This window comes from Macrobrachium nipponense, chromosome 24 (genome assembly GCF_015104395.2).
Source record: "Macrobrachium nipponense isolate FS-2020 chromosome 24, ASM1510439v2, whole genome shotgun sequence".
NCBI classification, from domain to species: domain Eukaryota; kingdom Metazoa; phylum Arthropoda; class Malacostraca; order Decapoda; family Palaemonidae; genus Macrobrachium; species Macrobrachium nipponense.
In genome coordinates this window covers 4,567,503-4,588,057 of record NC_061091.1, presented here as the reverse complement: position 1 = coordinate 4,588,057, position 20,555 = coordinate 4,567,503, and the positions used below count along the sequence as shown (strand labels likewise).

General features: G+C 44.9%; 1 pseudogene; it reads left to right on the top strand.

Moving 5' to 3' along the window:
• The first annotated feature begins 105 nt into the window (after positions 1–105).
• LOC135205762 (tudor and KH domain-containing protein homolog) overlaps positions 106–20,555 on the top strand; it is a 44,216-nt pseudogene continuing 23,766 nt past the window's right edge.

Sequence of the window (20,555 nt, the reverse complement as noted above, 5' to 3'; positions counted from 1 at the left end):
CTTGCAGCTCTTTGAGTAATAATTTTTTATAGCTGTGAAATGTATGAGTCACATTTAATTTTATTTTTTAAGTAAAATTTATTCATTTACATTTTGACATACAGAATGCCTTCTTATTCTGTTGTCCAATTGGTATGCTTCATCGGTACAATAATCATGCAGCAGGATGTTCAGCAATGATATGTACTACTCTTATATTTTGAATGCTTCTCCCTTGGGAAAAAAAAATAGTACAGCTAGAGGCAATACAAAATGTATTTTAGGTTGCCATTTAACCCCGAACAGCAATGCTTTACTTTTCATTTTTAGTTTCGGTTTGTTCCCTTTCTCTTCCCAACTTTCTCTTTGTAATAATTTTGACCATTCTTTGGGAAATCTGTGACGATTCCTCAAGAGTCTGAAAATGATTTGGTTGTCTGGTAAAACTATTATATAATTTTTTGGGTGTTTCCATACCTTTGCTGCAAAGCTTGGATTGCTTTTCCTAAATTAGTTCTCCCTGACTGTTAGGAAATAAGTCTACCTCTTCTTGTGTTCTTCATGCTTATCTAGCTAAGGGCATTAGGTTGACTGTTCCATCAGCCTTGGCATAAAAATCAGCCTGTGGGTTGCCACTTGCAGTTTGCTATGTGATGTACACCAATAGATGGTATTAAGGATTCTTTGTACTGTCCCTTTAGCTCAGTCGGCATTGCTTTCTGCCTTTCACCTTTTTTTTATATCCTCCTTTCTGGTAACTGATTTTCTGTTTTGCCTCAGGTTTCAGTCTTACTAAATAATCCTTTCAATGAACACTATAAAAGCCTAGAAATTTAACTCTGTGGCCTCAGTAAATTTCTTCATAATGCTTTATGTTTCTGTATATAGCTCATTAAAACAACCCATTTCTAACACACTTATGGATTTGCATGAATTAAAGCATTGTTAAATAGTTCATTTTTATTGTTGTTAGGGCTTCGATCAGGGTTATGGTGTGGTAACTGGGATCCCCACATTACTTATTTTTTTGGTTACATTTGATTGATTTTGATTGTAGGGATTGTTGTGTTGTTAGTGCATTACAGTTCTAATGTAAATGTACAGGCTTTTTTTTGTTGAATACTTCATTATGGCATTGTCAAAACTGTATGCACAGAAATGATTTAATGTATACGTGCATTTTGATACATTTTTATAGTTAACCAGTTTCATTTGTACTAATTTAGTTTTTGTAACCATTATTGTATTACAGTCAGCTTAGAAATTTTCAAGACAGATCAGCGATAACATAAGCTTACTCATGTTGGTTACCATATATTATTGAAGATTTATTCACAATGTCATCACTACACAATTATTTTAGTTATACATTACACTTCTCCATCATTAATTACATATTTTATGTCTTTATTAAAGTGTTTAGTAAACACTTTATACTCAGCATTTTACATTATTAATTTTTTTTTTGTTTCATTTAGCATGCAGCCTGCACATAAGGTACACAAATTGAGAACATTTTTGTAGTGTGTATATCTTTTGCATGATTTATATCTTATTGTTGTATGGATGATATGCAGATGATATAGGAGAATTATTCTAAGGGAAGCAAAGAGCAGATTGAAGCAGCAAAGACACAGCTTTTGATGAAGGTAAACTAAAGTAATATATACTGTAATGTTGCTTTGTCTCGCCATGCATTCGACCACTCCTCCTTCCATTTCTGTAATGCCTTCTTGTATAGCTACCTCTTCTTTATTGTTTCTTGAGGAACTGTATATCCACTTTAGAAACTCTAGGGTCTGTACTTTTTGAAGTTTTAATGGTTTTTATATCGTTGTGCATACTAATGCTTTATATTTCTTTTATTCTAATTATTTTGTGATATTGTATACTAACAGTGTGTGTGTTGTGTTATGAGAAGTCATCTCATTTTGTCACCCCTTATGCAGTCTGTATTGTCTTTTGTCCTAAACTTCCAACAAGGTTTCTGTGTCAAAGAGTGACTTACCAGCAGTCTGTTTTGTCTTAGCTTACTCCTATTATTATCCCCTTATGATGTATTTTAATCACATTGTTTGTGATTAACATAGCTTAGTTTTGTCTTGTATGATTTGAATAAATGAACTGTAGCATGCTTGTGTTTATTTACTTTTAGTAAGTTTGTACTCTGACAGAAATAAGACTTATGTTGTACTTCTATGTTCAGTTTAGATTTAAAGGATCTAGTTTAATGAAATACTTAAAAGCATTAAAATCTAATAAGTAATGAATACTCAAGACCCAGTAATAAAGGCTACATTATGCCCTAAAGCCATCATGTAGAAATCTGTCTTGTTTTTTCTGCCTTTTTATGTAGCATTTATTTCATAATAAGATTTGAGGATAATCTTGTAAGCAGTTAAATTCATTAATGAATTCAACCATACAAGTAGGAATGATAAAGTATAAAAAAAGTACCATATGCAGTGCATTTGAGTGTATATGTGCACCTTGTACTTTATTTTGGTATATGTATTGACATTAAAAATCTGATAATCAATCTAAATTTTCTTGTGGGTGCAGTGTTTTTTTTTAAGAGTTGTATTAATAGCAATATTGTATTGTTATTTATTTGGTGTTGCATACACATGTACAAAATACTTGTGCAGTTCAAAACATGTTGGAGTATTGTACATCTTTGGTTGAAACTTGGGTTAAATATGTAATGCAGTACAATTACTTATATAAATAATAATTACATTTAATGTATTAGTAAATGTAGCACAATGCATATTGCATACACAAGGTTTCAACCAGTGGTATACAATAGCCTAAGCTCAAGTTATGATGTGTTTTGTATGGTGTAAGGATTTTGTAAATTTTGTATGCCATCGTAGTATATAACAGTACAAATATCTATAATATATTTTTTTTATAAACCTTGCACATGTACACAAACTCACCAAGGCCTTGTGACATGTCTACTATTTCTTGTAATCATGATAAAATGGGTATATACTCTATACAAAATCAGCAAACAAATGAATGCATGCTCACCTGCTGTGCATTTTGTACTTTTATATTATTTATAAACGTTTGTATTGTTGAATCTGTTACTGTATTTAACGACTTGCAAAAATTGTCATTATGGGTATATATACCTAAATGATACTGTTATTATGGTAAAAGGTAATATTTGAAATTAGCAGTGTCAGCAAAACTCAGAACATTTCAACTTACATCCTTCCAACAATTTTAACCTTCAAAAAATATTTTACTTATTACGTATTTTGTTTTCCACCTAATCCAAATGTGAAACATTTTTTGTACTATGGGTGGGGTTTCCAAACAAGCACCTTTTATGTAAAAGTATTTCTCAGCACACACTTGATTAAGTTATTGAAACTTGTCAACAAGGTAGTTAGGTGGTGGTAGGTGGTCGAGTCAGGAACCTGCTGTCATTAAGCTGCATTCTGACTGAGCAGATTGAAACTAGTACTGTATTCTCATTTTTTTTCATTGTATGTTATAATACTTGTGTTTGTTCAACATGGTTTCAAACAGGAAAAGTGAACAAGGAAAGGCGTGAAGGACGTCAGTGGGTCTTTGGCCACTTTATGCCCTTGGTGTTAGTTTATTTCTGTCAGAAGTAGTCACAGATTTTTAAAGTATTGTAATTTGTATTAGTCCTATGTATACAAACCAGAGCTTTTTATCATAATCCTACCCCAATCACATTGCTTAAACCCTGATACTGAGGGAAAAAAAAAGCTTGTTGAAAGCAGCTAAGTGGAAGATCCTCCTACTCCCTCACCCTCCACAATTTAACAACAGTTGAGTTGACGACGGAGTCCTGGCCTGTTGTAGGAAGGACACTAGTAGTACTTTGTTATTCCTGTTCTGGTGACTTAGTAGATAAAGGAGAAGAGAATTTCCTTCTATTTTTTTTCAGTAAGAGCTCTTTATTTACTAGGAAATAGATTTTCAAAAGCCATTTTGCAGTTTTTTAGTCTTATCTCCTGTATGCAGTGAGCCAGCAGATTTTTGAAGAGGTATTAATTAAGTTAATTCTTAGTACAACCATTAGTTGTGGATAAGTGGTAGATCAATTAAACAGTATCGGCATCTTTTACTTCCCAAATTTTAAGCTCATCAATATCGGGCATGTGCACATCTTTCAATGTGTACCTGTTACCTGAAAAATTATTACTATTGAAATAAATAATCAAATCACATGCATATGAGAATTGCATGATATTAACACAAATGGAGACCATTAATATGAATAGGTACACATATTTTTGCGATGATGGTTGCTATTGGGATGAAATGTTTCTAGCTGAAGAGCCTGAAAGTCAGTGCCTTCTCTGTGTTCATTTGGGTTAGATGAAATTAAGAGGTGTGTAATTTATAAGATGGACATGAAACTGTTCTAAGAAGTTTGCTTGTAACCTTTCTGACTGCCGTATATATTTTGGCATAGACAGAGAATGGTAGTATTTAACAGATTATCAGGATGTTTGGTCAGTAAGCAATTTTTCTGTACATTTATTATGTCCACCATTAATTGGAGATTTAGACATAAGGGAGAGGTTTGTCAGTGAAGAGAGAATGTTCATTAATGTTTTTATCATTCAAATGTTGTTGTAGTAAGACTATGAATAAACAGAACTTATGATAAAGTTATGTTTCACAGGTGGCTGAGGAAGAAGAAATGCGCCAACAGATTCAGAAGTCTGCCATGAATATGTCTTTAAGGGCAAGAGGGAGGCAGAGTGCTCATGATAGTGATGATAGCCAGGTAAGCATATTCGTGGTTGTTATCTTCCACTAAGACAAATGCCAATTTTATCAGCCTTGTGGGCAAAGTGGGTTGAAGTGGAAATTTTACTATGTACTGTGAAGTGGTTTTGAATTTTAATGAGAGAGATTTGCAGTACCATTAAAGTAAAATATTGATATAGGATTTTTTAAATTTTAACATTCTTTTTTTTTATATAAAGAATCAAAGAAAATATATTGACAGATTTGTAAAACATAGCAGATGGTTTGTTGGAAGTGATGGGACATTGTGTGTAGTTTTCATAAGGAAACATAATCATAGATAAATATTTCAGTTTTCTGTTTGTATAAGAATTTTGATAAGTGAACTTATGTATGCCTTGTAGGTTTAATTTTTAGTATACCACCAGAGTAGTTATTCATGTAAACTAGCCCTTCAACAGATTAAGTTACTTTGAGGTTTTGTACTCTATGTAACCACCATACCATACTTTTGTAAGTTCACCTTACAAAGTATGTATGTAACTTACTTCCACAGTTGCCTAATGAAGAACTGAAATAGTTTTATCCATCAGTTCACAGTTGCCTAATGAAGAACTGAAATAGTTTTAGTCATTTCAGTTTATTTCTGTCATTTGATTTGGTCCATATGTTCTCAAGATTCTTTCCCTTCTGTTGCCAAAATTGACATTAGTAAGATATGGTACTTCACACATTTGTTAAATTTTGTTATTATCAAGCTAACTTACTAATGGTTATCAATTTGCAGCTCCTATTATAAAACTGTAATGGTAATATGTACTGTAACTTTTCTGTTATAGCCTCCATCAATGAGTAGCTCATTTACACCAAGAATCTCTAGCCGCAACAACCAGTGACCGTTTCATTGAGGCCTTATGTGTCTGCAGTGGATTCAGCTGCCCACTTTTGGCTCCAGGTTGTAGTTTCATGATGGTTTTACACTTGTGCTTTGAAATCTCTTAATGTAATAGATATAAACACTTCAAGATTTACTTTTATATTCTGTATGGTGTACATGGCAACTGCAGTCACTGACTTGCATCATCATTAGCTTTTTCTCAGGAAATTACTAGAAACATAAACTCAAAGGAGGAGTAAGATTTGCTCAGACCTTTTACTTATCAGTCATTCATTTTTTGTTTTATACTTATACCCCCCCCCCCCCCCCCCCCTCGTGGCAGAATTTTGCAGCATTGTACTGACTGATTGTATGTATTCCTGTGACCAAGTGAAAATTTAAGAAAATAATTTATCTAATATACTGTTGTAATTTCATTGTAACTGTCACATTAGCTTACAATGGCAATGTCCATATATAAAAATGAACTTTATTTTAAGTCTCACTCCAGATTCATGTAGCTCACTCAGAGAATATATTTTTAAATAAATGAGATGACAGTTGGAGCAAGTCAAGTAAAGATGATAAATAAAAGACAGGATGCCATGCAACTGTGACCAAAAGTGATGCTGCAAAGATCCAATATATTACCATATACAGTGCAATGTGCAAGCAAGGCATGCCATATGTGATACCCTTCTTTCAAGAATTGAGCAATGCTAGTAGTATTTGAGATATATATTGTATTGTACATTATTCTTAAACTTATATTAACTTCCTGTATACAGTTATCTAGCATCTGTGATGGTATTTATGGGTTGGTTGTGAAGTTGGTGCTCAACACTTCTATCCTGTATATATTTTACCTAAATTTTTCATTGACTTTGTCAAATTATTGATTATTGTATGTTTAGCAAGTATTGGGCATAATTACAGTGTACCAAATTGCAATCAAAGCTAATTCATTTTAAGTTTTAAGCACAGTTCATTGCTATACCAACTTTAAATTAGTATATAAATCTAGGTCATTGTACTTTTAAGTTTTCTATCACTTGTAAAAGTGTGTCAAAGTTACAAGAGTGCTTTAATAGATATAAACGAATCCTGAACATTGCATAGTATCAAAATCTTTTCTTGAAGATTTTCACTATTTGTAATCAGCATTATGCTTATCTGTACTGACCATTTGTTCATACACGAAACAAACCTTCGGTCTTAACATTAGGATTTACTAGCGCCAAGCTGGAAACCGGTAGACTTAAAATTACACTTGTGAGATCCAGGGACTAATGGCATCTATACCAGGTCACGGGGCATGTATACCCAGAATGCCCACGGCTACCTGTGACCCACCAGTTATTTTCCTACCGCCTTTAAGATAAGACGTGTTACTGTCTATCTGATTTAAAGCCGGTTTTTCAGTTTTGCCCGTTCTTTATCCATTTCATTTTTTTTTTTTTTTTTTTTTTTTTTTTTTTTTTTTTTTTTTTTTTTTTTTTCATTCCTTTTCTTTCTCCAAGTGTGATCAGTGTTTGGTAAGAGTGTATACTGGTATGATGAGAATTTGCCCTCAACATCGGGATCGTCTACCGTTTCGAAGAGGAGACAAAGGAAATGCCCAGGAGTCATGGCTTTCCATGTTCTAGGTTCCTAACTTCGGTGTCGACGGATCCTCATCCAACGTGTAGTAGGTGCAGGGAAAACATATGTACGGTTTACTAATCCGTGTTCTGTTTGTCGCGGTTGGTCGGTGGAACAGTGGAAGAAGTTCTATGGGAAAAGCCAATACAAAAGGAAGGGGATGACGCCATCTTTGGATGACCAAACCTTACTGGCTTCTTTTGTATCGGCAATAAACCAGGCTGCTCCATATGTTTCTCCACCTGCTTTTGATTTGTCTCATACCCCTTCGGTTTCTCCTAGCGGTTTCTGTATCGAAACGTCAGGAGGGGCCTTGGGTAATTTTATGAATAATTTGCACACACCTTTGTTCCCAGCAAGTAGAGGGGGAGATCCGCCATCTTTGTTCCAGGCTCCTGTTACTCAAGCGCATAGGTTAGATGGTACGTGGTCAGCGCTAGGCCTACCAGGCGTACCAACCTTGGATGGTCTGCTTGCGCATTATATGACGTCACTGTTCCAGCAGGGTCCGGCAGCGCTGAATGTTCCTCATCCCCCGGGCTTGCAATTTATGGAATTATGCCGCGGCTTCACATCCCACTCAGTGTTTACAGCGATGCAGAACGTGGAGGTAGTTTGGCAGCAAACGTGCGGTTGCCAGCAGAAACCTCTCAGTCTCTCCCTACGAGAGGGATGACGTCACACATACGTCACACTCCGATATGGCAGGCGTGATGACGTCACAGACCGATTCTCGGGCCTTTTCGCTGCACCCAGACGCTAATATGCCTTGTGACCCGTCAATGCAAACTGTAATGCAGAAATTACAGGATATAGAGAAGATAATGAATAAGAGAGACAAAAAGAAAAAGTGTGATTCGCCTTCTTCGTCTTCTTCCTCTAGTTCGGCGTCATCGCTGAGTCCGATAACGTCACGGCAAGCGCCAGTCAAGCGTTGGAGGAAGGATTCGGGAGTTCCTAGCGGATCCTCGGGCTAAGAGAGAAGAATCAATTCTTCCTCATCTTCGGACCAAGACTGTCATTTCCAAGTCAGCAAGAAGGTCGGAAAGTCAGTGGCTATTAAGCACAAGGTTGGCAGACGAAGCCGTTCGCAAGATCCGAACAAGCGAGAGAGGTGACGGCGGCGGGCTAGCGGCCGAGGCGGAGTTGCCAGTTCGGATCGCAAAAACTGCGATACCTCTGGTAAAATCGACGTTGGCGGCGAAAGGTGCAGCAGAGGATGATGCAGGTCCCAGTTCGCCCGTAAGGCCGTTCAAAATACGTATGAAGGACGATAACGCTCCTATTAAAAGTACGAAAAATAGAGAGTTGGCAACCTCGGCGGATACGTTCGTGGAAGGCAGTGTCCGTCTGGATAGAAGGTCGAGGCCGGGCTCGCCGACGCTCGAAAACGATGCCAATACTAATAGAGACGAACTTATCTCTGTCTTAAGGGAGCCTTCATCTTGGAGATCTAGACGAGATTCTCGCTCTAGATCCGTGAGCAGAGAAAGAGTGAGACGTTCTTGTTCCCCTGCTGACTATCCGGGATCGAGCCAACAGCGGCCAGCAAAGATCAAAGAGACGGCGGCCGTAGGGGCAGGCGGCCGTGGAATTCCGGGCCGTCTGTCAGAAGATAGAGGCGAGACAACATCCCTTGTGACGGAGAATGGTACACTAGAGCCGGAGGAAGGAGAAAACCAAGAGTTTCTGGCCTCGTATGCAGAGGTGATTGATTTGATTCGTCAATTCAATAACCTTTCGGAGAAGACAGAAACACCGGCCAGTATGCTTCCTCCTGGAATTGACATGGCATTTGGACTAAAGAGGGATACCAAGGTGTCTTTATGAATTGCCTTGTTCGAGTCATGCGGAATCGGTCTTGCAACACGTAAACGCAAAAGATTGCAGGGAGGGATAAGTCCTTAAGATCTAATAGATCATTTAAATTTATTCCCCCTCCAATGATAAAGCAAAGGAAATATTATACGACACCGAAGGTCCCTTTGCTGTCTAGACAAATGAACCCTAATGTTGTAAGGTTAAGGCCTGGATTAACCTTGGATCAGGTTAAAATGGAGTGCCCTTCGATGACGTACCAAGAGGCTGCTACGTTAGAAGCAACAGCTTCTTCTGTCTTTCAGGCTGCTTCTTGGTTTAGACCTTTGGTCAACAGCAGTGGCGAAGATTGCATCCTCGGAAGCAAGAAGGAAAGTAGTGGATGAACCATTGTTCATTAGATTACTACAGTCAGGTTCCAAGGCGATTGCGTACCTGACAAACGTAAGTGCCAATGTTTGGCAAATATCCTGCTAATGAGAGATGCAGCGTTGGCTAGACTAAGCCGCAATATGGATTTGGATTCCCTGTTAGCAATGAGGAATGGGGATATCTTGGAATCGCAACTGCTGTTGCCAGAGGTCATACTGGAAGAGGCGATAGATAGAAGAAGGATGGACACTAACGATAGGTTGGTGCAACAGGCAGTTAGGGAAAACGTCTAACAGTCAAACTACTCCTTTGGAGGAAGACAACAGCAGATGTCTCGAAAGAAGACAGTGAGACATAGCATCCCTAATAGTCACAAGACCCTCTTCCCCAAAGAGGATAACTCATCGGCCCTTTCACAATAGAAACAACAGAGGAAGGGGCAATAGGGGAAGAGGGAGAGGCTCAAGAAGATAGGATGGGCGCCTCCCATCACTCGGCCACACCAGTGGGGGGTTGCCTGGCAAATCACTGGAAGGTGTGGCAGAAACTAGGGGCAGAGCAGTGGGTGGTGGATGTTCTCAGGATAGGGTATTTGATCCCGTTCGAGGTAACCCCGCCCCTGACAGATCAACCATTACCCCACGTCACTTATGCCCACAAATCTCAGAAGGCCACTATTCTGCAGGACGAAGTGAAGAAGATGATGGAAAAAGGAGCTGTGCAACAAGATGCAGTCCGACAAAAGGCTTCTACTGCAGGATTTTCCTGGTACCCAAAGCCAACGGGGAGTGGAGGACAGTAATAGACCTGTCAAACGCTGAATCTGTTTATAAGGAAAACCAGTTTCAAGATGGAAACTCCGAAAAACGGTTCTACAAGCAGTCAGAATCGGAGACTTTATGCTGACAGTCGATCTAAAGGACGCATACTTTCAGATACCAGTCCATCAGTCTTCAAGGAAATTTCTCCGCTTCAGTCTTGCAGGGAAAGCTTTCGAATTCAAGGTCCTGTGCTTCGGATTGACAACGTCTCCTCAAGTTTTTACAAGTGTTCACCCTCGTGTCGGCGTGGGCGCATGCTCAGGGGATCAGGCTAATAAGATATCTGGACGATTGGCTGATGATAGCAAAGTCCAGGGAGAAATTTACTCAGGGACAGGGCGGGCCCTCCTGCAGCTTTGTCACAGCCTAGTATTGTGGTGATCAGGAGAAGTCGCAGTTGGATCCAAGTCAACGTTTGGAATATCTGGGAATGGTGATAGACACAACACAAGCCAAAGTATTCCCGACAGACCAAAGAGTAGAGAATGCAAACAAGTGGTGAATGCCTTTCTGGGAAAGCAGACACAGCCAGCAAGACAGTGGCAGGTGTGCTGGGAATCCTAACCTCCCTTGAGAAGCTAGTACCACAAGGAAGGCTACACCTTCGGTCCCTGCATGGAGGATGAAGGAGTTTTGGTCACCAACAGTAGATCACACCCTACGAGCAAATTCCCTTGTCGGCAGAAGTGAGGAAAGACTTGCTGTGGTGGGTGAACGACGACAATCTGACAGTGGGTGTCCCCCCTTCAACAATCCTCCCCAGACCTCTTGCTGTTCTCGGATGCGTCACTAGAAGGCTGGGGAGCCCATATGGAGGAGTTGATGGTGTCAGCAAAATGGAGTTGCAAGGACAGAGAACTCCATATAAACGTGCTGGAGTTGAAAGCAGCTTTTCTGGCTCTACAGGAATTCAGGGAGAGAGTAAAGGGACACTCAGTGGTATTGATGTCAGACAACACCACAGTAGTAGCTTATATAAACAAACAAGCAAGGAGGCCTAGTTTCTCGGCAGTTACATGTGATGACAGTTTCAACTTCACCAGTGGGCTATAGAGAACCTGGTAGACATCAAGGCCAGGTATATTCCGGGAAAAAGAAACATAGTGGCCGACAAGTTGAGCCGCAGGGATCAGATTCTGGGAACGGAGTGGTCCCTACACCAACAGGTGGTGGACAGGATGCTCATGTTGTGGGAAGGACCGATCATAGACCTATTCGCAACCAGGTACAACAAAAAGTTGGAAGGGTATTGTTCGGTAGTCCCAGACGCAGAGGCAGTAGCAGAAGATGCGCTACAACACCCCTGGGACAATCTGGACGTGTACGCATTTCCTCCATTTTGTCTAATCCGTCAGGTTCTGAACAGGGTAATGCGGTCCTCAGAACCTCAAGATGACCCTGGTAGCCCCGTTATGGCTGAAGCAGAGTGGTTTCCAGACCTACTGGAACTCCTAGTAGATGTGCCAAGAGAGTTACCTCCATGGAGCAACCTTCTGTGTCAGCCACACGTGGAGAGGTCCACCAGTCGGTGAAGTCCCCTATCGCTTCACGGATGGAGACTGTCGAGTATCTCCTCCGAGCGCGAGGGTTTTCGCAGAAAGCAGCAACTCAGATGGCAGGTAATATCAGAAAATCATCTGCGACAGTATACCAAGGAAAGTGGTCAGCATACTGTGATTGGTGTCGTAGAGGGAACGTGTCTCCACTCGGTACCACTATTCAGCAGTTAGCAGACTTTCTGATATATCTCAGAACAGAAAAACATATGTCTGTATCTGCAGTGAAGGGGTACAGGGCGGCTCTAGCCTCAGTCTTACGAATGAAAGGAGTGGACATATCGTCTTCATGGGAGTTGGCCATGCTGATGAGGAGCTTTGAACAGTCATGCCCACCAAAGGAGCTAAAAGCCCCAGATTGGGATCTGACCAAGTACTGAGTAGTCCTGACAAAACCCCCTACGAACCACTAAGGCAGTCCACGGATAGGAGCCTGAGCCTGACCCTGAAGACAGTCTTCTTATTGGCCCTGGCTTCAAACCAAAAGGGTGGGGGAGCTACATGGCCTCGTCATATCTCATAAAGCACTCGAGAGGTTGGAGATCAATGGTATTTGAGTTTGTCCCAGAATTCGTGGCCAAGACCCAAATCCAACAATAGTAGACGGCAGATTCGACTCCTTTACCATACCTTCCTTGGCAGACTTTGTAGACAACGACAAAGCTGAGATGCTCCTGTGCCCCGTCAGGGCACTAAGGGAGTACTTAAAGAGAACAAGGCACCTCAAGGCCGGGGTGCCGGAGGTTGTTCGTAAGTACAGGACGGAACAAGAAGGAAGTGTCCAAGAATACAATATCGTTTTGGCTAAGGGAGACGATCAGAGATGCTTATACGGCAGAAGACAGAGGGTCAGATAGCCAGGTGGGAGCTAGAGGCTCATGACATCAGGGCGTGAGTGCTTCCCTGGCATTTAAGAAGAACATGTCTGTGGATAAAATTCTGAAAGCTGGTGGTGTTGGAAACGCCAAACAACTTTCACCTCATTTTATTTGAAAGATGTTGCCCATAGATCCTTGGACACCCTTCCGGCCTTTCCTTGGGTCCAGTGGTGGCGGCCCAACAAGTGATATAGTTCATCCAGTGCCCCTGGCGGGTCAGTTTGTGTCTAGTCTAAGATGAAGGTATGAAAGTAGAATGAATGGGATGACTGGTCTTTTTTCTTTACTACTTTCTTCCTACTCCTTTAACTACGGGCAATATGAAGGAGAGTACCGTCATGTGCTGGAACGGACTAGATGCAGGTGAGGTGGTCAGCCATACTGTGAAGCTATCTTAGGTGATTGATATACTTTCAGTAGCAACACACACCCCTCTGGATAATAGGGAAAAGAGGGGTGAAGGTGGATCCAGTGGTGGCGGCCCAACAAGTGATATAGTTCATCCAGTGCCCCTGGCGGGTCAGTTTTTGCGTCTAGTCTAAGATGAAGGTATGAAAGTAGAATGAATGGGATGACTGGTCTTTTTTCTTTACTACTTTCTTTCTACTCCTTTAACTACGGGCAATATGAAGGAGAGTACCGTCATGTGCTGGAAACGGACTAGATGCAGGTGAGGTGGTCAGCCATACTGTGAAGCTATCTTAGGTGATGATATACTTTTCATAGCAACACACCCCCTCTGGATAATAGGGAAAAGAGGGGTGAAGGTGGATCCAGTTGCAAGGGACAAGAGTAAACATAGAATGGTATCTACACCCAGTGGGAGAAAAACCAATAGATCCGCTTATATCTTTGGTCCTAGTTCATTGTCCATTCTCTTAGAATTTCCCTATATATTTCGGAAATGGATAAGGTGGCAAACTCCAGTCAGTTGTAGAGACTTACCTCCCTCCAATAGTAAGTCTATCCTAATGTTAAGACCGAAGGTTTGTTTCGTGTATGAACAAATACCAAATTTGTAACTAATTTGTATTTTTCATAACTAACAAACCTGAGGTCTTAACAGTTAAAGGCCCACCTCGAACCACCCCTCTAGCAGTCTAAACTGGGTTAGAAATATAACTGGTGGGTCACAGGTAGCCGTGGGCATTCTGGGTATACATGCCCCGTGACCTGGTATAGATGCCATTAGTCCCTGGATCTCACAAGTGTAATTTTAAGTCTACCGGTTTCCAGCTTGGCGCTAGTAAATCCTAATGTTAAGACCTCAGGTTTTTGTTAGTTATGAAAAATACAAATTAGTTACAAATTTGGTATTTTATATTTTGTCATTTTTTATTAGCAGTTATTATCTTCATACTTTGTATTCTCCTATTCACCTTCACAGAACCCTCATATTTGGCTGCATATTTTTAATCTTGCAGAATTGCCTCTGAAGACTTATAACATTCCTTGCTGTTCATTGAAATAATTGGTTTTATTTAAACAGGTTGTTGGTTCTCGTTCCATTCAACTAGACAAATTAGTAATTGACATGACGAGTACTATGATTCTTCTGAAATCGAGAATTGCATGAATTAGAAAGGTAAGATCATTATTACAGTACACTTATTAGCTCATGAGTGTATTAAATTTACTCTCTAGAATGCTAGGATGTTCTTCATATAGAACAAGTACTTTCCCTATACTATACATAATTCATAAGTGATGTAAACAATTGTTTTGTTAAATGCCTGAATTTGTAAGTTGAAGTGAGCAAATTATTTTCAGATGTAAATTACTTGGTCAGTGGCATAGACTGGTTCTATAGCTGGTCTTTGAGACTACTACTACTTACAGTTGTCCAATTGAGGCATTTTCATATGGTTTCCACTTGAGCAAAACCTACTCAATTGCTGGATATATCTATTAACAAGTGTATTATACCATCATTTTATTTCATGTGAATTATTACTTTTATTTCTATGTTAATGATATATCATTTCCCTATTGGTTACACTAGTTTATTTGGGTGTTATGGCAGCCGTCAATGCAAATATAAAGAAATGCGTGATGAGTAGTGTTTAACCTGTCTGGTAATCGGAATCATCCACATAACATGTGACCAGCTTTCATTGCCAATGTCCTGTCAGTATAATGTAACATATTTACATTAACATTAATGTCAAGATTCAATTGAAAATTATTTTGTTCCAATACGTAAAAAAACCCTTGGTCCTTTAACAAAAGGAAGGTACTTAGCGGCAGCTGAACCGGTCGTAAGCTTCGAACAAAGGGGTTCGGTAGTTAACTACTTGTCCGGCAGTTGGCGGTCAGTTCGACTGCGAGGAGTGGAGTCGCTTTGCTTTCGGTCGCGTTTGGTGGATGGACGTGTTGCTCTTCGCCTCTCTGCCCGCTTCTTGTCGTATGTTTTTGTTTGCTTCACTGCATGAAGGCTTTTTTCTTTCCCTTTTACTGTGTGTATTTGTCCAAGGATATGTAAGTACGTGTGTGTTGTTGTATACAATACAGTGAATTGTGTGATTTTTGAGATTCAAAATGGAATCCCAAGAGCCGGAGAGACCCCCTCGCCATCAGCCGCGAATTGTGCCCCTGGTGTGGAGGGCCGTAAGTGTGGGGCCTTTCGATCATCTATTGAGATTGACCCTCATGAGTTTTTGTACTCGGTATAGAGGGCGGGAATGCTCTCGCACCGAGACATGATGTTTGTGTGTTTGGTCGGAGGAGCAGTGGGAGCGCTGTGGGGGGGAGGAAGAAGTCGTGTAAGCCGGCCAAGGAGTCGTCAGAGGGTTCTCCTTGGTTACGGACACCTTCTTCTTTTCTCCCTCCATCTCAGCTCCCTCGTATGGCTCCTTCCTTCTCTCTCATCGTCGGGGTGGGAACTGTCCTCCTCCCCAGGCAAGGGGAGACCCCCCCACTAACTCACCCGACTTTTCCTTCCTCAGATCTGCTTGCCATGGGGGACGATCTCGGACAGGCCTGGTACTCGCTGGGGCTGCGAGGGACACCGACGGTCCAGGGGCTGCTGAGTCACCTGGCGAGAGGGGCCATGCCGGTAACGCACGGCCCGACCACCACAACTACCACGACGGTGTCCACGCCTGGCTACGCTGCTCCGCTGCACCTGGTGTACACCCAGCACCTTACCACAGTGACCCCTACAGCTGCTGTGCAGGCGCCGCTGCCGGAGGTTATGTTGCCCGCTGTGACGCCGCCACCTGGTTTTGCCATTCTTGCTGCAGCCCCGGACTTCCGGTGTCCCAAGAGCTCTCCCCTGGACCTGCCTCCTGTGCAGAGGATGCCGCTGGTTCCTGCCCCCGCCCCTCCTGTTTCCTGAATATGCTGCCGCTCCAGTTCCGGTACCAGTTCCTGCCGCCATCGTTCCTGCCCGTGGTGTTGCTGCTCCCACCCCAGGTCATTCCGGACAGGTGCAGTTGGGCCCTGTTGCTTCGGCAACTGCCCCAGCTCCGTCCTGGGTGGAAGACCTGACAGTGGTGCTGAGGAAGTTGACGAAGAAGAAGAAGAAGAAGAAGAGGAAGGTGTCGTCGTCGTCTTCATCGTCTTCTTCGTCGTTGTCGTCTGCCACCGCTTCCCCTTCAACTTCTAAGGCCCCACAGCCAAGGAAGAAGAAGGTTGCCTCCTCCCCCCCAAGAAGGCTTGTCCTGAGACTTCTAAGGGTCCGTCCCACTCTGGTAGGACGGTCGGGACTTCCGCCGGTCTTCCTGTTCCTTTGGGAACGGGGCCCGTCTCTCCTTCCGCAAGGAAGAAGAAGACAGGGACCGGAGGAGCGCCGGCTAACACCGGGTCCACCTCCTCCGCGCCTGGCGCCAGGGGTTCTGCCTCGGTGCCAGGTACCGTCTCGGCCTCTCGTTTGAGAGAGTTACCGAGTGTATGGTCACCTGCGGGTGACCGTACAGCCAAGACCCAGGCAACCTAGTCCACTCAGCGCCAGGATCCACGCATGGAGCGGAAAAGACCTGGCTGGGGTCGCTCAGGCGACTCCCACCAGACCAGCGATCGCTCTCGCGGCGTTTACGCTGGTACCTAGGGTTGACTCGACGGTCCCAGACCGGTTCGCGGGCTGAAGCGAGGAAGCGGTCCCATCAGTCGCCTGAACCAGCCTCGGCTGGTCCAAGTGGTGTGACGCGCCATGAGGACAGGCCTTGCTCCCACCGTGATAGCGGACTCTGCAGGTCCCCTGACCGCCGCTCTTACTGGGACCGGGCGGAGAGGGGGACCAGCTGCAGCTCTTCTGGCGCTCGGGACCGTCGCCGCTGTTCTCGGTCCAGCTGCTCTCCCCAGGAGAGCCACTTGACCAGGCCTGCTGCTCGATTGCCACAGCGGGTTGGTGATAGCCTGCAGCCCCCTCAGCACACCGGTTCTGCCGGTGGGCACGGGCAGAGCGTCAGGTCTTCCTCTCCGATCCCTTCACTTCCTTGGGCTTCACTGGGAAGAGAGAGGCGATCAGGAGTGTCGCGCCACGACACACTACGGAACCTGGCATGGTCCTAGACCGACCAGATCGTATGCGCAAGTGGCAGGAGGAGACCAGGAGGGGTCTGTTGTGGTTCCTTCCGTGGAAGGAAGAGGGTCTCGGGAGGCATTCTCACTGGACGGGCTTGACGGTCCATTTCCGCAGGATGCAGTCACTCTTGAGATCCAGAGGTTGGTTCACGGAGGTTATTGCTCTGATTCGTCAGCACAACGACCCTCGGGGAAGGATCGCCGCTTCACCTTCAGCGCCCACATCGGCTTGGAGTCGTTTTGGGGACCTGAGAAGGAACCCAGGACGACGGTGGGTCTGCCGCGATCGGCCTTGGCTGACAGCGTACTGAGCCAAGTGGACGCTCTCGTCTCCGGACAGGAGGGTTCGCTTCGGTCCGGTAGGTCTTCCAAGCTCCTTCCTCCACCTCTACCGCGACAGATGCGCTTCTACGTGCCTTCAGAGGACCCTCTCCCGCCCAAACAGGTTAACCTGGAGCTAGCCAGGTTAACTCCAGGGGTGTCTCTGCAGCAGCTCCTGTCGGAGAACCTCTGGTTCTCGCAGCAAGAGGCACTTGCCTTGGAATCTACCGCAATTGCAGCATTCCAAGCAGTCTCCTGGATCGACCTGTGGTCCCTCACAGTGCCGAAAACCTTGGGGAACATCACTCCTGAATGGGACCCGGCATTTGTAAGACTGTGCCAGTCTGGAGGTAGGGCCATCTCCTACCTGGCCCACCAGACAGCTAACCTGTGGGCCAACCTGGTTCTCCAGCGTAGAGACGCTGTTTTCACCCAAGTGACCAGGCAGCTGGGCATGAGGCGGCTCTAGGTCTTCGCAACGGACCGGTGCAGAGTTCCTCCTCTCTCTTCCCCAGAAAGATGGTGGACGCTGCAGTGGAACAGCGGCGCACTGACGACAGTGACCATCTCGTCCACCAGGCAGTCTCCAAGGTGGCTGGGCAATCTCGGAGGACTGCGGCTAAGCCCAAGAGTTTAGCTAGCGCTTCCTCTGCGGCCAAGACGATCGCCTCGTCGAAGCCGAGAGGAAAGACTCTGCCTTCGACTTCTGCTGTAAGGAGTGATCGCAACCGGCCCTCCTCCTTCTCTCGAGGAGGATCTGGGAAGAAGTCGAAGAGGAGGGAAACGCTAAGGACGGTGTTCCCCCTCACCTGCTGCCAGAAGTGGGTGGGTGCCGGGCGAGACCATTGGGCAACATGGGAGTGCTACGTGGCAGAGACCTGGATAGTGAACGTCCTTCGGGAGGGATATTTACTACCCTTCGAGTCTCGGCCACCCCTCACCTCCAACGCGGTCCATCTGCAAATGTACGTTCCTGGTTCGACCAAGACGTGACGGTTCGGCAGGAAGTAGAAGCTATTGCTGAGCAAACGTGCTGTGGAGATCTTATGGGATCAGTCGCCGGGCTTCTACAGTCGACTTTTCCTGGTGGAGAAGTCCTCGGGGGCCTGGCGCCTGGTGATAGATCTCTCTCCCTTGAACCGATTCGTTCGCCAGACTCTGGGGAGAACGACTTCTTGCTTTCGGTGGATCTGAAGGACACGTATTTTCCCCAGATACCCACCCGTCAATCCTCCAGGAAGTACTTCCACTTCATCCTCGACGGGATGTTGTACCAATTCAGGGCACTTTGTTTCGGTCTCTCAATCGCCCCACAGGTGTTCACGCTGGTGTCGACTTGGGCCCACTCGGTAGGGATAAGTCTTCTGAGGTATCTCGACGATTGGTTAGTCCTGGCGAGCTCCCGCTTGCAGTTGCTGCAGGACAGAGATCGATGACTTGAATTCTGCCGCGATCTGGGGATCGTAGTGAATTACGAGAAGTCAGACCTCGAGCCCAAGCAGAGGATGAAGTACATGGGCATGCTGATCGACACGGTACAGAGTGAGTCTTCCCTGCAGATTTGCGGATCAGCAGGTTCAGGGAGGCAGCAAGACTGTTCCTGTCTCTACAGGAGCAACCAGCTCAGCAGTGGGCAGGTCGTGATCGGTCACCCTGTCGTCTCTCGAGAAGCTAGTCCCTCTTGGGCGTCTTCACCTGCGGTCTCTTCAGTGGAGACTAAAGGAGTGTTGGTCACAGGCAAGAGACCCTCCCTTCTTCCCTGTGTCTCTCACGGAGGAGGTGAGGCAGGACCTAGCCTGGTGGCTGGACGACGGGAACCTCATAAGAGGAGTGCCTCTTCACATTTTCCCCCCCTCCCCCCCGGGAGATGTTGCTGTTCTCAGACGCATCGACCGAGGGATGGGGCGCACACCTGGAGGAGTTGCTGGACTGCAGGCGTGTGGGAGCATCGCAATAAGCACCTTCACATCAACGTCCTGGAGCTCAAGGCAGCGTTCCTTGCTCTCCAAGAGTTCCGGGACCATCTGGTGTGACACTCGGTGGTGTTGATGAGCAACAACACCACGGTAGTGGCGTACGTCAACAAGCAGGGGGGCCTAGTGTCCCTCCCGCTGCACCAGTTGACGTTGCAGGTGCACGAGTGGGCCGTGGCACACTCAGTAGAGCTGTCAGCCCGCTACATTCCAGGCAAGAGGAATGTGGTAGCCGACAAGCTCAGCCATCGGGATCAGGTGATAGGAACCGAATGGTCCCTTCATCCAGACGTGGCAGAAAGGCTCTTTCGCCTGTGGGGGCATCCAGTCATGGATCTGTTCGTCACCCGGCACAACAGAAAACTTCATGTTTTCTACTCGGTTGTGCCAAACCCATGGGCAGCTGCAGAGGACGCTCTTCAAGATCCGTGGGACACCTCTTCGTTTACGACCCTTTCCCCGGTACTGTCTGATTCGCATAGTGATCAGCAGGGCGCTGATCACTGTGAACCTTCAGATGATCCTGGTGGCACCCGTTTGGTACCCGGACCTGCTGGCTCTGCTTGCCGAAGCGCCGAGAGAGATTCCCCCCTGGGACAACCTCCTGTGCCAGCCACACGAGGAACGGTACCACCGGTCCGTTGAGTCCCTGTCTCTTCACAGTTGGCTGTTATCCACCATCTCTTGCGAGCGAGAGGCTTTTCTCTCAGCGCAGCAACAGAGATGGCTGGATACCTCAGACAGTCCTCTGCAGCTGTCTACCAGGGGAAGTGGTCCGTCTTCTGTGGTTGGTGTCGTGGACGGGGTCTCTCTCCTCTCAGAGCCACATTTCAGCAGGTAGCGGATTTCCTCGTCTTCCTTCGTCAAGAGAAGCTCCTCTCCGTCTCCGCAGTTAAAGGATACAGAGCCGCCCTGGCCCTAGTCCTTAAACTGCGAGGTGTGGATATCTCCTCTTCTTTCAAGATCTCCCTCCTGATGAAGAGCTTCAAGAGGTCTTGCCCACCCAGGGAACTCAGGCCCCCGGGGTGGGATGTGACTCTCGTCCTTAGGAG